The 20,477-nt window shown below is 34.5% G+C and overlaps 1 long non-coding RNA gene across 1 annotated transcript; it reads right to left on the reverse strand.

Annotated features, from left to right (window-relative positions):
• Positions 1-306: 306 nt before the first annotated feature.
• On the reverse strand, positions 307-17,624 carry LOC108586342. Its single transcript, XR_002522629.2, has 2 exons — positions 13,472-17,624; positions 307-1,634 (listed from the first exon to the last, which is right to left on the reverse strand). It is a non-coding gene; the product is annotated as an uncharacterized LOC108586342 (long non-coding RNA).
• Positions 17,625-20,477: the final 2,853 nt, after the last annotated feature.

Genomic DNA, 20,477 nt, shown 5'->3' on the forward strand with positions numbered 1-20,477 from the left:
TTATTTTGTCAATTTACTGATTATTGCTAGCTTTACGGATTTGATAAGTAAAATATTGGCTTCATCCTACTTAAAATATCTAGTGGGGGTCTTACAAGACCAATTCTGGAATTCTATGAGATTCAACTTGACATGGATATATCATTTAAAAGCCGAAGTATCATAAATAAATATGAACTTTTACAGCTTATTTGGACCACAGACTGTTAAGAACTGTGAGAGTTCTGAGATTTCACCCCACTTTCAAGTTAACAATTATCATGTCCCAGTTTTTTTAATTCTGGCAGAAGACATGAGACACCTGAATCAGAGGCAAAGGCTTTATTTCTCTCAGCAATAGCAGTATCCAGAGCATCAGTATTTCCTCACATTGGTTGCATTTTGTAGTTCTCACAAAATGCTATGAAGAGGGTCAAGTCTGATGACACCCACACATGCAGTGCAAGGGAGAATCTCTAAGCTGAGGAAACCTGAATGTTTTGTACTACACCATAAACAAGCTTAGGTTTTACTCCGGAGGGAGGCAGTATCTCTGTCTTCCAAAGATATATGTTTTCAAGGAAAGCATTATTGAAAAGATAGATCAGAATAGAAGCATTCAGTGTCTAATTTGCAAGATTTAAAGAAATGCAGGAGACCTATGGAGAACTGTCTCCTGATACTGACTAGACACTGAGACCTACCTGTACCTCCTAGGTAATAGGGTTATAAAATCTTACGTAGTGATATATTTGCCTTTCCTTGCATACTTTGGCCAAGATTACATTCTTAAAACACATTTGGTTTATATTGGATAATTCAGCACTTTGGTGGTTAAATTTGGCTAACGTTTATTGAAAACTTGCCTGGAGCAACATGTCATGTTCAGTACTATTGTCAATATAAAGATGAATAACATGGTTCATATTCTCTAGATACTCAGTCTAGTAGAAGATATAGGCATCTAAAACCTAATATAAAGACAGGCTATATAATGAAAGTAGAGAAAAATATGTGATAATAGAAGAGAACAATGTTGATCTTAAAGAAGGCAGAATTTGACATGAAAAAATAAAGGATAGATCTTAAAGGGATGGATGGACTCATTGGTATAGGGCAGTAGACAATGAAAAATGGGTTTAAAGTCTACCACAGTGGCAACAATATAAAGAATAGTTTAGAGAGAAGACTGGAGACAATGAGATCTCTCTAGCTATGTCTCTAGCTATTGTTTCAGACAAAACCTTAATGACAATTTGAATTAAGGCAGTATTAGTGTCATTAGAAGAGAAGGAATTGACTGAAGAGACAGAAGAAACGATTGTGACCTCAATGTGTTGTTGAGGATGAGAGAAAGGAGGAAATTAAAAATAATCCAGATAAGATCAGTAAAATTACCAAATCACTCTGGTTTAGGGGCTACTTCTGCATGGGTTTATGACTAACTTGAGAATTCTACATATTCCTTCTTCCCTGTGCCCAGTGTTTGGTTTAGAGATGGGTCTGTGATGCAATCAGTCTGCCATACTCAAATCTAGGACTTTGACTTGAACTGCTAGAAGCAATTTTTTTCTTTGTGCTGGTCACTGACATGTTGATAACATTGGAGCCTTGAGTGGTACCGCGAAGAAAAAGCAGATTGGGAGGCAAGTCATCTGAAAAATAAATAAATAAATAAATAATAAATAAACAAACAAACAAACAAACAAACAAAACAGGATTAAGAGATAAAGAAATATGGTGACATAACTTGAGATTTTTAAACCATCAATCCTACAAATGAATGACACTGCTGAATTTTTCAGTCTTGGGAGCCAATTGCCTTATTTAAGTTGTGTTTCTTTAAGTTGTAACTGAAAATGTTCTAACTGAATCAAGGCTGCCCCACTGGAAATGTACAGAATTTCAGTCCATCCAACAGGATTTCTATAGAAAGTTTTGCCTTAGTAAATACAAGGTTGGACTATATGATATCTAAAGTTTCTTCCAATCCCAAATGTCTATGGCAGATTGAATTTTAAAAGAACAAGCAGGAGAGTTGGAATGTATTGGCATTAATACTGTATCTATGAAACATAGCTTTGGAAGCATCTTTGCATTTTCCATACTATATTTAAATACAGCAAAACCTATTCCATAGAATGTGTATACATACCTCTCTGTACTCTTTTAGTTATATAACAGAATGTAAGAAGAATGTTGAGAAAAAAATCAACAATATGATGAAACTTCATTAGCACAGTGCAATGAGGAATGTAGTCAGTCCCCTCTATATACACATCAATCATGGCAGAACCAGAAATGGATATATAGCCTTGTTTGGAAGTACTACCTCACAGAATTGCTTTAGAACACTGAGTCATAAAGCTCTTAGCTTAATGAGTTGGTAACATTTTGCAGATTTGCTTAAAACACGTTGCTTTCCAGACTGTGTTAACAGATTCCAACAGTTCTTGCCAACACACTCATCCTAAACAATTACATTAAGATCCATAAGGCCGTGTTTACAGTTCTGAGAAGCAAATGTATTGTTAATGGGCCATAAACTATCCTCTGACTCAATAGTTTGGCTTTTTGAAATTTGTGTAATAGTCAACGGAAAAATTCCAACATCTACTTGGCATGGAAGTGGAATTAGCTTCAGGGATATAAAACTAAATGCTGAGAAGCATCTCTTCCCCACATTTCTGATCTGATGTGCTTTTTATATAAAATAAAACAATTTACACAAAAATTTGAAAGAACATCATCACCATTGTTTAGAATCGTTTTATATGTTATAGCAAAAAGTAAATAATCATGACGAACGATCAAAACTCCTATGTGTACAATATTCTCAATATTCTCTCAGACTGTTTTTCAAATCTCTTGTGAAATAGCTGCATCGGTAAGTCACAAGTCTGTGAACAGACATTCATTGCAGCTTCATGCTTGTCATGCATGTTGTTATCTGAGACTGTTTTCAGGCTGCCAAAAATCCACTTGTTCCAGATTACTATTTTTATCTTCCTATAAAATTCTGTGACTGCCTCTTATACCTGTTTTCCATCTTCTTATCTTCCTCTTATTTTGCCTCTTTCTGTCCTGTTATCTTTCTATAGTTCTGCTACATTCCCTCCTCACTCCAGGCATTCTTCTTGTTTTAAGCTGACATCTCGCAGTTCCTTCTTTCCAGATGGATCCACTTTCTCTTGCTGGTAATATCCATTCATCTCATCATGCTTTGCCTGCCTTTTTCCTTGTTTAGTTTTATTTATTTATTTATTTATTTATTTATTTATTTATTTATTTATTTTCAATCTCAGATTTCTTTCCATTTTTCCCTTCTTTGTAACCTTTCAACGATTCAATCATTTGACATTTATATATAACAATATGCAACTTTGTACAAGAAATTATTTTGAGTACTGTATAGATGTGAAGATGTCTGGATTCAGATATCAAGGACATTTGTATCTCTAAGAGTAGCTATGTCACAAGAATATCCTTGGCATAAATAAACACTCTTTTTTCTGGGTCTCTGAGCTGATGGGTGACAAATACAGAGAAAAATTTTTTTCTCTTACTTTAGCAACTTTTCAGAAGTTTAGAAGAAGGGGAAAATAGCCTTTGACCTTATGCATGCCTTGTGTTCCTACAGTAGAAATAGTGATGAATGTCATGTAGTATTTTAGGCTGTTAAATTGAGAAAGTAGCTGAAATGCCAGCTTTCATAGTCCTGGTCCCTGGCATACTGCTTGTCCTGAGACTGATAGTAAAGACAATAATAATAATATCTAATATCTGTTCTATACTTAGTACGTATTAAGCACAATTCCAAGCATGCCATAAAGCATTATCTCATTTATACAACTTTTAAAGATAAGACCAATTATTATTACCACTTCATAGATAGGACAACAAAGCAAAAAGCTTAAGTAACTTTCAAAAATATGCAGTCAATAAGCAGAAGATTCAGGTTTCAAATCCAGGCAGTGTGATTCTAGGACCCATACTCTTAACCACAAAATGAAATGATAGGGCCCAAGGAATATCCTGAATCCTCCATTCTCTCCCTTATCTTGCATCCTCTATCCAGTCCTTCCACAATGTGACCTTCTCAAGAGGCCTATGCCAATTAACACACTGAAAATTGCAGCATACCTGTCCACCAAAATTTTTTATTCCTTACTCTGACTTTTAGGGCCCAGAATAAATCACTCACACTCTGGGCACCTCATGCCTTAGCTTTCCGATTGGAAGCTTCCTTAGGTTGATCCTGAGTAAGCTATAGTCAGTGTGTTTTGAAGAGTTCCAGGTCTTCATGACACCTAGCTTGTATGTTTTTGTAATACTTTGAGTACATAATATCATAAATATATATTATCTGTCTCTGTAGGAACCAGGTGAATCTGCCACTTGCACTTTTTAGATTGGGCTGTTGAACTAGTGGTTAATCTTCATGTGCAAGTGATACAATATAAGTTTAATGAAAGAATGGATAGTTTATGATGAAAATCCAGGTGTTCTCTTTTCATGCTCAGATATGGAATCAAACGTGTTCTGATTGATTTTTTAACTTATTGAGGAAAACCTTATACCTAATCTGTGATGTGGCAATACCGTTTACCTAAAGGTAAGAAATTCTGACTTTGGATAGAAAGATGCTAGTATTTTTGTAGTGTTTGTACTACTTTTAGAATTGTTATAATAGAAATAATTCTGGGCTGAAATTCAATCACCTGGGTTCTGTAAATAATTCTAGTGCCAAAGAATTGTGTGACAATAAACATGTCATTTTTCTTATGCTAGCCTCAGATTTTTCTTCTATAAATGCGGGTAATTCAACTTGGATGATATCTAGGTTTCTCACCAATTCTCAAATGTATTTATTATCTGAAATACTCACATAAACTAGAATTTAGTGATCCTAATAATTGCATAGGGTAATTGCATATTTATGTGGCTTTACATGAATTATAAGTAGGGTGACTGTTTTTGTTTGCATGGAATAGTCCCAATTTGTAACATCTCTTTATAATTATTAACAACACCTCCTTTTACTCTCAAAATTGTCCTAGTTTTTATAACAAATTATAAATCACTCTAGGTTTAGCTTTATCTATAGGCTATGTAGTGTTATTCCACATGTATAAAAAACGTAAGTCCACACAAAAATCTGCACGTGGATGTTTATAGAAGCTTTATTCATAATGGCCACACTTAGAGGCTACCAAGATGTTAGTCAGTAGGTTAATGAATAATCAAATGATGATACATTCAGATAATGGAACATTATTCAGTGCTAAAAAAGAAATAACTTATCAAGCCATGAAAAAACATGGAACAATCTTAAGTGCATATTAGTAGGTGAAAGAAGTGAATCTGAAAGTGCTGCATGCTGTATAATTTCAGCTAAATGACATTTTAGAAAAGATAAAAATATGGAAACAGTAAAGGATCCATGGCTGCCAAGAGTTAGTGGGGAGAGAGGATGAAGAGGCACACAGGTACTTTAGGGAAGTGAAACTACAATATTCTTTATGATACTATAATCATGGATACATGTTATACACTTGCAAAAATCCATAGAATGCACAACAGGAAGAGTGAACCCTAATGTAAACAATGAACTTTGGGTGATAATTATGTGTCACTGCAAGTTCATCAATTTTAACAAAAGTACCACCCTGGCCTATCTGAATCTAAGGATCTCTCCTGCTGCTTTTGAAACTGTTAATGTCAGATACTCATGACTATAGTTAGTAAAGAAAGACAGTTTCAAAATGCAGTGTAGCTCTCATATGATGCTTATGAGAATATGAGGTGTTATGGCTTTTGAGGAAACTAAATGGTAACATATACATTTAAGATCCACATACAATTTGACCCAGTGATTCCGTGTTACAGATCAATTCTAGAAAAATATCACATTATATAAGAATATAAACATATACACAAGTACATTTGAACTATGTTTGTTGATTTGATAGGATATTCATTATGTGAAGAAAATCAATAGGCATGCCTTAGGCATGCATATGATCCCATTTTTATAAAAATAAGCAGGATAAGGAAGAGGATGATAAATAAAACCCATATGAAAATATCAAACTATCAGTAGTGAAATATTAAAAGAAAATGTAGAAAATAAAATACAATCAATAATATTACAGGGTAGGCATCCCTAATTCAAAAATCCAAAGTCCAAATTGCTCCAAACCCAAAACATCCTCAGTGTCGACATGCCGCCACAAGTAGAAAATTCTACGCCTGACTGGATGTGAAGGGTTGAAGTCAAAATGCAGTCAAAGCTTTGAAATGGCAAACAGGAGGGCCAGGTGTGGTGGCACATGCCTGTAATTCTAGCACTTTGGGAGGCCAAGGCGGGCAGATCATGAGTTCAAGAGATCGAGACCATCCTGGCCAGTATGGTGAAACCCCATCTCTACTAAAAATAGAAAAAGTAGCTGGGCATGGTGGTGCATGCCTGTAATCCCAGCTACTCAGGAGGCTGAGGCAGACGAATCGCTTGAACCCAGGAGGCGGAGGTTTCAGTGAGCCGAGATCGTGCCACTGCACTCCAGCCTGGAGACAGAGCAAGACTCCATCTCAAAAGAAAAGAAAAAAAGAAAAAGAAAATGGTAAACAGTAAATGAAAAGGTGCTCAACATCACTGATCAGAGAAATGCATATTAAAACTACAATGAGATATCATCTTACTACAGTTAAAGAAGTGGCTTTTATCCAAAATACAGACAATAACAAATGCTGGCAAGGATGTGAAAGAAAGGGAACCTTCATACACTGTTAGTAGGAATGTAAATTAGCACAGTCACTATGGAAAAGAGTATGAAGGTTTCTCAAAAAACTAAAAATAGAACTACCGTATGATCCAGCAATCCCACTCCTAGGTATATATCCAAAGGAAAGGAAATCAGTGTATCAAAGAGATAGTTGCATCCCATATTTGTTGCAGCATTATTCACAATAGCCAAGATTTGGAACCAACCTAAGTGTCCATCAACAGACGAATGGATAAAGTAAAGGTGGTACATAATACACAATGGAATACTATTCAGCTACAAGAAAAAGAATGAGATCCTATCATTTACAAGAACATGGGCAGAACTTGAGGACAATATGTTAGGTTAAATAAGCCAGGCATAGAAAGTTCACTTTCCATATTCTTGCTCATTTATGGGAGCTAAAAATTAAAACAGCTGAACTCTTGGAGATAGAGAGTAGATTGATGGTTACCAGAGGCTTGGAAGGGTAGTGGGAAGAGGGATGAGAAGTGTGGAAGGTTAATATGTCCAAAAATATAGTTAGATAGAATGAACAAGATGTAGTATTTGATAGCGCAACAGGATGACTACAGTCAATAATAGTTTATCTTTGTACATTTTAAAATAATTCCAACAGTATAAGTGGAATGTCTCCAACATAAAGAAATAATAAATGCTTGAGGTGATAGATACCCCATTTTCCTTATTATTATTTCACATTGCATGTCTAAATCAAAAAATCTCATGTTTCCCATAAGTATACTTACTATGTACCCATAAAAATAAACCATATATATATGTTTAATTGTATATATTATATATAACTCAAAAAAATAAGAATTTGAATTATTAATCACTAGTATTAGTATTAGGTTTTTATTCATTTTCTCCAAAGTTAATAAAATCAGTGTTTTGAGTTTCTTGTGGATATAAGTTACTTAACATGATAGCTGACAAAGTAAGAAGTTGACAAATATAATGCTAATCGTTATGATACCGTATAATAAGAGAAACATATAAGAAAACTTTGGACCACCAGTAACCTTGCAAATATTACCACTGATATGAAACCAAAATAAGAATTTTCTCTGATGCAGCATACATAAGTATCTGTTGAATGTGGTATGAAACTACAGTAAGAAGATAATAGTTAGCAGGATTGTATCAGGAATTAAATGAGAAAAGGGCAGTAGGAACAAATGAATGACAACAGAGAACAGACAAGTAATATAAAGTAATGTACTGTTTGCACCGACTATCCAAAGAAACAAATGCAGGAATTGAGTCTTCCTGCTTTCCAGTAACAACTTGAAAAAAAGGAATCTTGGGAAACATTACAAACAAAAGGTTACATATCCTGAAAATGAATTCTTTATAGGTTGTTACTTTGATCATTAATAAATATAGTCACAGATGAATTTAGGTGGATGATTTAATTTGCCAATTTTGCTTAGCCACTGTCCAACCACCTCATTTGTAGAACAGAATAGGGAAGGGGTTCTCTTGGGGGGAGAGGAGGGAAGTATCACTATTTATATGCTGCGCATTCTGAAAGAGTTACATAATAGGTTTGGAAGAAGCTAGTTTTCATTTTGGGCAAGTATAATGCCAATTCTCAGGCTCAACCTTTACGAGTTTCTATGAACAGAGGACCAGCAGTTTTTACCCTTTAATAAATCATTTACTTTAAAAGATGGAAAGAATAATTTAAAACAATGATATAAGTTCTTCATTTGTATGAAAATGGTAATATTACCTACATATAGGGTTCTTATTAGGATCAATTACTACAGTCCACATAAAAACCATTAATAAATGTTAGTTATTAATATTATTGTTAAATAATTATTACTCCTTAGTTTTCACCTCAGGGTATTTCCTAAGTCCTACAATGCAGTGTATATTTGATTCTGTTTCTATTTTGTCTTTGCTTTTGTTATTGGCCCTTCTGTTTGTTGATAAGATTTTCATGAACTTCCTGTAAGTGGGCTAATTGACCTTTCTCACCAGTTTCAAGGTAGAAGCATGACCTAGGCCTAACACTATCAATAAATTTCATGCCTCTGGCTACTGTGATTGTTTTAAGATAGGCAATATGACTAATAGCAAAGCTAATCAGAACAGTGAGAGTTTTTACTAGAGTCACGGGAAAAGGGATTCATTGAATTTGAAATTGAATTTGAATTTGAATTTGGGAGCATGTAGTGTTGAAGCTTCTGCATTCACCTTGCTACCATCCAGAGATCATATATTTGAGATTGAAGTTAACGCAAATGAGCCAAAATAAAGCCAAAAATAAAGCGAGAAGCTGGATGCTAATGGGTGTTTGAGATCCATGAATCAAGCTACACCATTAGACTGTTGGGATATGTGGGCCAATAACTTCCTTTGGTTTAAGCTAATTTTTAAATTCATTTCTCTCCTTGGGACAATTATATCAGACCCTGCCCTTGGCCTATCCTCTGTAACCTGAGTCCTTTAGTGAGATTTCCAGGAATATGACTAAAAAATAAAATCTTCTCTGACATTTTACCAACTGCAGAACTCTAGATATTCTGATATTTCCACACAAATCTTCAGTGTATCGAGTGGTTCAAATATCACAACTGAGCAAATAGAACTGACTATATTGGCTTTTTGAGGTTATTTGTTGTCATGCCTTCAGCAATACAAAAAAAATTGAGAGCTTGGCTTCAAAATAAATATGGAAACAACTATTATTTACATGAATAAATAAATCATTTCATTATGTTAGGAAGTTTATTCTTTATTATAGGAAGTAAAGAAAAGCTCAGCAATAGTAAGTTCCGTAATACTCTGGTAATTAACTCCTGATACACCTTTAAACTGCTAGATACATAGATTTTACTCTCATGAAACAGAACTGCATTTGATATGTTATTGGAATATTTGTGCATAGCTATGTAACTTGAGACCATTATCAGGAACCAGTCAAATTCAAGTGATGCTACAGTATTTTTAAATTATTTCTCCTGGAATCCTAGCATCAATTGGTGGGGCTAGGTCACAGTTTGAGTTGGTAGAGAAAACAGGCATAATAGACTTGCATTGAGGCAGAAAGGAAGATTGGTGAGTTAAAGACAGGGAAAAAAAAAAGAGGCTGAGAGGTGATCACTGACTTTAGTAGTGTTAAAAATGCCAAGGGCAAGATTCAAGAAAGGAGAGACATAAAATCAGGAGACTGAGGTTTCTCGTCCGCTGGAACAGACTGTTTCCTGTGGTGGTTCTTCAGCACTCTGGATAGCTCCCAAGATACATAAGCGCTTGAACTAAACCCAAAGTTGTTTTCTTTAAGGCCTTTTACCCTATAACTCAACCATTCAACTGGCCCTTTCCCATTAAGCACAATATTCTGATCATCCAAGTGATGTTACTAGTTTTGCTAAACTCAGTTTCCGTGGTCTAGAGATAAACCACAAAACTTTTTATCTTCACATCACTTGTGAATTTGTGTCTTAGTCCTCTTTCTGTGTAGCATCTACAAGAAATGTCTTTTTGTTTGTTTTTTTTTTGTTTGTTTTTTGTTTTTTGGATTTTTTTGAGACAGGGCTTCACTCTGTAGCTCAGGCTGCAGTGTAGTTGCACAATCACAGCTCACCACAGCCTCAACCTCTTGGACTCAAGCAATCCTCCCACCTCAGCCTCCCAAGTAGCTCAAACTACAAGCATGCACCACGATGCCCACCTGAGAAATTATCTTGTAGATATTATGTTAGGATGAATAAGCAAGGATGAAAAGATAAAGATGCACAAAGATATTTGTTAGAAGATTGTTTGAAATAGAAATATTCCAAAAACTTGAATCTTCATCTATGGGAAAATAAATATATAAATTGTAGTATATCTATATAAAGAAATAGTATATTGTAATGAAATATAACAATATATACACAATGATATAGAATAATTTCCAAAATATACTATTAAGATAATTTTTAAAGATGGAAAAGAGAAGTGCTGCAGAGTAGTGTGAACAGTGTATTTCTACCTATTGAAAAAGATTAATATGCTTTTATATGAAAATAATATTACTAGAAGGATAAATAAAAAACTAGTAATAGCCTCTAGGAAGAAGATCTATTGAACTGTTTGAATTTTTACCATGTACACATATTATTTTTTCCAACAAAAATACTGTTTATACATGCATTTTAAAAGTAAAATTTAGAGGAATAAAGAGTTGTGATCCTAACCATTATGTCTTTTCAAAACTCCATTGTCAGGACATAAGCTCTCATAAACCTGTCAAAGATTCCTGGTGGTTCATTGCTATTTTTAAGTCCTTTTCTCTAAACTTGAAAACATGAATTGTGTTCAACAATATTCATGGCTGGGCAAGTCTAATTTGTACACTCCAACCGTTTGCACTCTCTAAAAGTATCAAAAGAACACTGCAGTTCTATGAACTTTCAGAGAAGCAATAATAAGGGAACAAAGCCCGCACATTTTAGCCCAGAACATTGTGGTTAATCTCAGCTTTTACATTTTCCACTATAGCCAGCATCTTCGAGATACTATTCCGACTAAGAAATAATGAGTCAGAATCAGTCTGAAATCCCGAGGGTCTCTAAAGAACATCTACGATCGGTAAGAGGGAGGTTGCATGAACAAGAAAATCACCATTCTGCCAATCACCATGGTTATAGAAATTACATCTCAAGAGGCTCAACCTGAACATGATGAAGTGTTCCTCGATTTAAGTTGGTAACAGTTCAGTGGTTAAATTATCTTGATACAGAGTACTTTAGAAGAACATTGTCTGTCATAGTGAACATTTCTATTTTTGTCACTTTGTGGAGAATAGATTGTTCAATAGAGGTAGTTACCGAACCTGCGCAAGCGGATCTAAACGGTTAAATACCGGAGGTACAAGACAGACCTCAGATAAAGGCCGGGAATTAAAAATATTCAAACCCGCCAAAGAATCTCAGAGAAAGGACATGCTACATTCTAACAGCAATATTCTAGTCGATTCAACCTATAGCTATATATTTTATATATACTATATAATATATAAATGCATGTACTACATTATATAAAATTCATAATACAGTATACAAAAATATGGCCTCAAGCAAAATGACATTTATCCCCACCAAGAGATAAACAACAGAATATGGCACACAATACTAGAATATTACATTCATTTAGAATAGTATATTATGTACTGGAAAAATACAAAATATACATATATGATATAAAATAGATTATTATAGATATATATACATATACATATATATATCTTTTGTATTCTAGTAATATACATATTATATATACTACATGTTAAGATACTATATTTATATACATATAATATACTCAAGTATAGTTTAAGATACGATCTCACCAGAGATAAATACTACAAGAATATTACCATATATCTTTCCTCTTATGAGTCTTTGGCAGGTTTGAATATTTTAATTCAGCCTTTATCTGTTCATCTCAAACTTTGACTACTTTTCAATAAAGTCCACCGTCTGAGTTCAGTAAACTGCAAAAATTCATCTCTTTGTAACCTCATTGGCAAATCACAGTTTTCCCCATTGCATGATAATAAGAAATAGAAATGACACCTTGCTTTTCTCTCATGGTAGAATTGCAAAGTTCCTAAATTTAAATTTTTCTGTAACTAAGTGGGTGTTTTGGCCACTCGGAACTTATTTTCAAACTTAAATCTGAGGAACACTTCATACATGTCCCTTATTAGAGTTTAAAGGCCTCTTAGATATGAATTTCCTCTATTATAAGTGATGCTTAAAGATGAATTGATTTTTCTTGGTTATAAGCACACAGTCTAACCCTCCCTCTCCACCTCTAAAATGCATTAGATGTTCTTGAGTTTTCTTATGGTTTCTACACTGATTATCCTAACTATTATGTACTCTTGAGGGATGAAAATTTCAGAATGCTGCATCCGATTTCTAAGTGGTGGAAGATTCAACAAGTTAACCACAGAACGATGTGGTTTTATCTATTTGTCTATCTATCTATCTATCTATCTATCTATCTATCTATCTATCTCTATCTGTTTATCTATCTATCTATATCCTTTTTGTATTTTCCAGAATTCCTACCATAACCTTGCATACTTTTAGACAAAAATAAATATTTAGTTTAAGGCATTTAGCAATCCAAAATATAATTAAATTATGAATAAAACAGAACTTATAATATGCACTACAAGTTATACTAAATATACTAAGGATTATTTGGCTCCTTTCTTCTGATACTAGAGTATACCTTTAAATTAAACTCTTTAATAGATATCATTACCTGCCTTTCAGGGTACAGGACAGCCACATTTTTCTACAAAGTCTCGTTTCACATTGATCACTTACTTTCTCCTCTGAGTTCCCATAATTCTTGCTAGCTTTTACAACAGTGGTATTTTATGCTGGCTTTTCATCGTACTATTTGTGTATGCCTGTGTTGTATGTGAACATGTGTGTGGTCTTTCCAACTGTATGGTGTGCTCCTTGAGGATAATGACCAAATCTTCTAGGTCTGTGTAGCCTCTAAATTCCAGCATCATATTTTGATTATTAAAATGTTAATTAGATATTTATTGATTTATAACATAGCTTTAATTGATAAAATGTAAGCTGTATGATTAAATATGTCATAGAGTTAGCTGACCTAAAATCATAAGATTACTATAAAATCAACAAGTTGCTTGAGTACTTTATTGAGTAAAATGGATGACTCACCTCTCTTCTTCCTCTGGAGATTTCATTAAAGGACTGTTTTTGCTAGAGACTGCACTGGCCTTTTTTTATTGGCCCTAAAATACAAGATATTTAAATTCACCATTTTAACATGCACAACAACTTAGCCCCAAGATTATATGGAAACCATTTTCTCAGTCTTCCCAGGTGGAAGAACAGCAGTAGTTGGTGAGTTGAAGTTGCCTGACTTTCCTGTAATGGATTCCATAGGTTTGCTAGACACCCCTGTCTGTCTGTAGTGTGTTCTTTGAGGAAATAATAATGGAATGATCTATGTCCATCTTTGCTTCCTTCCTTCAAAGAAAAAAGTACCCAAATGTTATCAAAGACCAGATCCTCTGTCTCAGCTTTCTATCACAACCTCTTTAGAAACCAGTTCTTTCAAGTACATCTTTTTAATCATTCTACCATTGCCTTCTTCTCTTTAAACTTCAAACATGCCTAGATCTTCCTTTTTATGAAAAAGAATTTGACCCCCCTAATCAGGGCACTAACTTGCTGCACTAATTCAAACCTTTTCTTGCATAACTTTCTTCACTCTCTGTCCTTCATTTTGCTACCATTTACTTTATCTTTTATCTGCAAAGCCACTGTCCACAGATGTGCAGATTATAGTTTATATAATGATACCCCAGAAATGTTCAGTGCACAACCTGCACAAATGCATGGTCTTGTTTATGCCACTTACTTATGTCCCCCTTTTTCCTTTCCCCCATCCTTGCCACATTTCAAATTATACTATACATAGTTTCCAAATAAATTTTCCTAAAATATTTGCAAATATTTCTTGGATTAGATAAAGTCTAAATACCTAACTCTGGTTTCCAGTACTCACCATCTTTTCTACTTCATTTCTACCCTTTCACAGAGAGCTTCCAATACAGTCATATTCATTTTCCAAACAAACTTAACATTGTCATCACTTTATCATTTAGTATGTGCCATCTCCCTACTTGAAACTTTTTACCCACATCTTCATCCATATAATTTCTACAAATCTTCAAAGTCCAGCTTAAACTCTACATTTCTGTAAAGCTTTACTGACCACCTGAGCCCTCAAGAATTCCTCAATCTGCTCTCTGATTTCTGTACTATTTGACAATTATGTACTGCCGTTTTAATTTTTTCTGTAAATGTGTATATGTTCTGTTCTGTTTTTCCACTTGATTTAAACTTCTAATAGTCAAAGAGCAGATATTATAATTCTTTGTGTTCTTAAAATTATACAATATCATATTTTACATATAATGATATACTTAGTAAAAGTTGATAATTACCTGATTTTAAGTAACTGATAGGTTTTTGTTAGCATATCTATCATCATTAGAATTTTATCTCGACTTTTTTCTTAAAAATAGGTCAGTTTATTTCACAAGGAGTATGTTCGTTTCTTTGGTGGTGGTGGTGGTGGTGTGTGTGTGTACACGTGTGTGTGCTTGTATGCACATGCTCACCCTTCAAGTTACATGGTTATGCCAACATTCCTAAAGCTGATATTGAGGACATGAAGCTGTGTTACTACTACTGTTAAAACTAATAGTAATAAAAATAATTTGGAAATACGCTCCATGTAAATCTTCCTCCTACAGAGTCACAATACACATTAAATTTCTGAATAGTCCCTCATAAAGGAGTGATCAGGGATTTAAAAGTTGTATTAATGCAAATGGCTGTATTTGGGAAAATTATTTTCAGAAGTTATTTCCTCAAATGTTAGTATTTTCCAAAGAAATCTCTTCAAATATTTATGAGGGAGTTGAAATTGAGTGGAAAAAGAAAATATGTCACTTTTCAAAAAGAAAAACAGGAATATTTGTAATTATTTAATATAAAAAAGGAAATTTATGAATTCTTATCTGTTAGCATTTAAGTCTTTCTTTCAAATGAAGCTGATTTAAAGAATACTATTCTAATTATGTTTAGAAAAACATATAAACAATATTCTGTAGACTCCTTATACAATTGCCTAAGAAACGTATTGACTGTAAATCCCATACTGGGTTCATAAAACTAGGGCCAAAAGAAAAAAAAAATCTAGTGCCTGAAATTATTGCTTTAATTTTATACCCAAATTTTAGCTTGCTTTTTTAAACAAACAAAAAAGGCAATAGAAAGCCAGAGAGCAAAATCCTTTAAGTTAGATAAAGACTATTAAAGGTTGATAAGTTCCATAATAAAGATATGTACTCTGCCCATCACAGGGCAGAGTGAAAAGATCATAAGATTTATGAATTAGACTTACTTGGGAAGCTCTGCTACTGATCAGATACATGACATTGAATATCAATATCAAGAGGCTGCAAAACTGTATTACTTTTGGATTTTTTAAGAAGAGAAATAATCAAATTATGATATAATACCAATGAAATATTATTAAGTTCACCCTTATAGAATCAATGTTTGCCTCATTTCAAGTTCATGCAGAAAGTTTAGCCAAATATGTAGAGCTACAGAATATTCAACAACTGTTGTATTCTTTAGGAATGCAGTCTTGGTGAAGGTATGATGACTAGGATGAATAAGTCCTCTGGAGATCCCCCTTAGCCAAAAGAATAATTTAAAATACTTATGGTTTCGAATGTATTGAATAGAGCATAATTCTTGACCTGCCTGTAGTGAGCTTTATCTTAATACAGAATTCCTGTTATTCTTCTTTAACCAACAACCGTATATGGACATTGGCCATTCAAGTGTAACAGTATCCCAATTGACTCTCACAAGCATTCCCTTTAAAGTAAGAATTCAATGTTCTTGCAAACTGGAGACACGTTTTCCCACCTCAAAATACTGTTTGGTGAAACAATAAATTTGAAACCTAAGATACTATAGTTTTTCTGATAGTTAATAGAGCTACTTCATTCCCCATGGATTTTTTTTTCTGTTTTATGAATATCATTTCCATTCTTTCCATTCTCTTTCTATTTGAGTTATTCTTACAATAAATCACAGAGAAGAAAAATAAGAATGTGATATGTTTATGACATTTCTTACACTGGGATATTCTGTCATCCCTATGTTTGAAATAGAATTTTTGTTTTCTTTTCAAATGTAAGCTGTGATTATTAAGGTCAAATTTTGAGCCAGAAAAAAATTTTAAAACAAAATTTACAGATATTTGTGTGGTGGCTCTTACTTTTCGAACTTGCTGTCACATAGATAATGTATTCCCTCCTTTGTGTTATAATTTGTAGCTATTAGTCAAGGTCAGAATGAATAGCTAAATACAGGAATATTTGCTTTTCTTACACTTCTTTTGAACTATGAAGTTCTCATCTGGTCAATTTATAGGTTCAGAGACCCATATGAATATCATATATGCAATTGCAAAGATTCCTATTACGAACTGGAATTATCAAATGAATCCTCTTTTCTTCTATCATCAACTTTCTCTCTTTTTATGTAATAAAAATTATTTAATAGTTGGTAACACTGTTATGACTTTATTCCTATTCAGAGGAAAAATTTATCCTCATAAATATATGCCCTTATTTTAACAAATATTTTACACCCCAAGCACATAATATTTCTTATACATATATACCATGAACATTTACAAATGAAGACAATATTGTCATGGAAAACACAATCATTACCATAAACAGGATATATACATAAAATTGTATATGTATGTATGTATATATTTTTATATATACACACACACAAACACACATACATATATCTCAGATAATGCCAACTCAGAAGAGAGATGATACACAGATTTCTGACCACACTTAACCTAAGTGTCTGTTCACAAGGGGATCAGCTTCGGAAATGGTTGCCATCAATGTCTGTGTCCTTGGCCTGCCTCCGGGAATCTGCACATGAAAGTGTTGACAGGAGAGGTATGCTGCCCACATCCCTGGCCCTTTGACACTGTATCTTTCATACTCCTTGGGACTTTAGGTGCTGGCAGCAGTAGCAATGCCTCTTCTACATGTCAAATAGGAATAAGCATTATTAATGGATGAGTTCTCAAATTATCCCCGCTTCCCTCTTCTAGCTTCTTGAAATCTAAACTTTTTGCTTGCCAAGCTATCTCTAGAGGTCTATTAAAGAAAAAAGAACCTGTAATTTCAGCACTTTGGGAGGCCGAGGCGGGCGAATCACAAGGTTAGGAGATTGAGACTATCCTGGCTAATACTGTGAAACCCCTTCTTTACTAAAAATACAAAAAGTTAGCCGGGCGTGCTGGTGGGCAGTTGTAGTCCCAGCTACTCGGGAAGCCGAGGCAGGAGAATGGTGTGAACCAGGGAGGCAGAGCTTGCAGTGAGCCGAGATTGCACCGCTGCACTCCAGCCTGGGCAACACAGCGAGACTCCCCATCTCAAAAAACAAAAAAGAAAGAAAGAAAAAAGAAAAGAAAAAAAAAAGGAAAATTCAGAGCTAATGTAAGAAACCAAGAAATCAGACAGGCTAAGTGGAAGTAGGAAATAAGTGAGCCAAATAGAGCGAGAGAAGAGAGAGACAAAAGCGCTATGGCTTTCAGAGATTTTGTGAGGGATTTTTGTAGAAATTAGTAATGGGGGAAGGGATTTTAAAGATTATTCGTTAAGAATGTTCTTTCTAGAGTTTCCTTTGGAATAATGTTTATCCCAAAGGGTGCTGTTGGTATTAGGAAAACAGTTCTTCAACATGTAGGACTGTCCCACACTTTGCAGGATATTTAGTATCTCCGATGCCAGCCACTTACTGAAAAGTGAAACCATTTACATGCATTTGTAAATACTCCAAGGAGGTACTTCTGCCACTGGTTGAGAAACATGGCCCTGGAAGTGGAGTAAAGTCAAAAATCAAGCTCTGGATATGGAGAATATATATTTGTGAACTGTGATCATTTAAATGTGATGAAAATTGAGCCACAATGAACTAAAAATATATTACAATTACATTTATGTAATGTATCTCTCACATGTGTTGTATTTTGGGCACCTGGATAGCAGCTATGCTGTTTTATATGCATGAGAAAATGGGATTTAAAATGTAAAGAAAGAAGTGTACTTCTATGGCAAATAAGTGAGGTTAAAGGCAAGATCGGAAAAATTTTAAAAGCAAGTCAACATTTCCTAATTGCCTGCTACATAATGTAATTTATCTAAAATCACAAGATGGTTAAGTGACAGGCTCTAAACCCAGGTTGGTATAATTGCAAAGCCCATGATTTGTTGCGTTTTGACAGGAGTTCAGTGAAGTGGTAAGAAAAACAAATTTAAAGACTACTTTAGAAAATATAAGTATAAACAAAAAGTAATTTTTTTCTTCAGGTTTGAACAGCATCCAAACCTCATATTATCTTCCTACGCCTAATCTAGTAATGTTAGGTATCATGCCCTCTATCAGTAGACTTGAGAAATTGTTAAAGAAGAAAACCTGAGAAATTAAACATAAATGTTCCCAAAAAGGCTTACCATAAACTAATCTTATTATCAGCAAATGAGATAATTTATAGAAAACTAAAGATGAAAAAAAAAAAAAGTCTATGTCCTAAGGAAAATGCTTGATTTCTTGATTTTCCTGGGCTAAGGGCCAAAGCATTAATAGCAATGCATTATTATTCTAAATTCAATGAATTGTTGTTCATATCAATATTAATTTTGAAAGAGATGGTCTTACTGATATTAATTTTCAGAGTATTAATTGGAAACCATCACCTTGCTTAGAACAATTTTCAGATAAAAGAGTTCTGAGCATGACTTGACTATTTTCTTTAACTTTCCCATCAAAAAGCTCTGTCAAGAACAGCCTGGGTGTCACTCCTGCTGAGCTGCCAGCATGGCATACTTACGCCTCTCAGTTTGCTGGCCTAGAAGTGGTCAAAATGGCAAAGGCAATAGGCCCTGTGAGCTCTTTAACATTACAAAGAAGATTTAAGTGAATTTTCAAAGCCTTAGGATAATGATCACAAAAAGACTTTATTCTACAGGCTGACACAGATTCCATCTTGTGCCATCTCCCTATAGCTTAAGGATAGACCTGACTGGAAATATTTGCACATGCAGGTTTTTTTAGGGCAAGAAGCAGTTCTCTGACTTCTGATTGCTGCCAAAGGGCTAGCCTGGCTTTCCCTGACTCAGCAATCTGGTAGAGGTCTGCTGAGTCAGATAAAATGCAGAGGATTCAACTTTATAAAATTACTATCCTTGCCATCATATGCATCACAAATTCAATGGACCACAAAAGATTGAATCTTTCATTTAAGCATTATCTTGAAAACTTCTTTCAATTACTGTGGCTGAAGAAACACTTCAAAGCAAAAAATCAAGGTATGTCAGAAAAATGCCTTTCTTTTTTCTCCAAAAATTTCCAAATAACAGATGGTAGAGTTCTTTTAAAAATTATTGATAATACTTGTTAAATATGGTAAAAAGATCTTATTGAAGCCAGGCAAGGTGGCTCACACCTATAATCCCAGCACTTTGGGAGGCTGAGGTGCATGGATCACTTGAGGCCGGGAATTCAAGACCAGCCTGGCCAACATGGCGAAACCCCGTCTTTACTAAAAATACAAAAATTAGCCTGGTGGTCATGCATGCTTGTAATCCCAGCTGTTCAGGAGGCTGAGGCAGGAGAATTGCTTGAACCCAGGAGGCGGAGGTTGCAGTGAGCTGAGATCGTGCCACTGTACTCCAACCTAGGCAACACAGTAAGACTCCGTCTCAAAAAAGAAGAGAGATTATTCAAGGGGACTTGAGATAAATATATAGGCAGGCTACAAAAATGAGGTTTTGTTTTAGGGGAATGAGATCGAGCTCAGCTCTGAATACAAAGAAAGTGGGAAGCCAGGTATAAGCCAGGGTCAATGGATAGGAAGTTACTAAGAAGAAACCTCAGGGATGAGATGAAATTCTGGCTGAGGTGACCCACTGGGATTTTTGCTGAATGCAGGCCAGGGTGATCAGACAACATCCGGGGGTAGTAGAAAATGTGGAACCTGACAAGAGAGCCACAGCGATTAGATTTCAGTGGTGGGGGATTCTAGTTACACTGATTC

Source organism: Papio anubis, chromosome 5 (assembly GCF_008728515.1).
Source record: "Papio anubis isolate 15944 chromosome 5, Panubis1.0, whole genome shotgun sequence".
Taxonomy (NCBI): domain Eukaryota; kingdom Metazoa; phylum Chordata; class Mammalia; order Primates; family Cercopithecidae; genus Papio; species Papio anubis.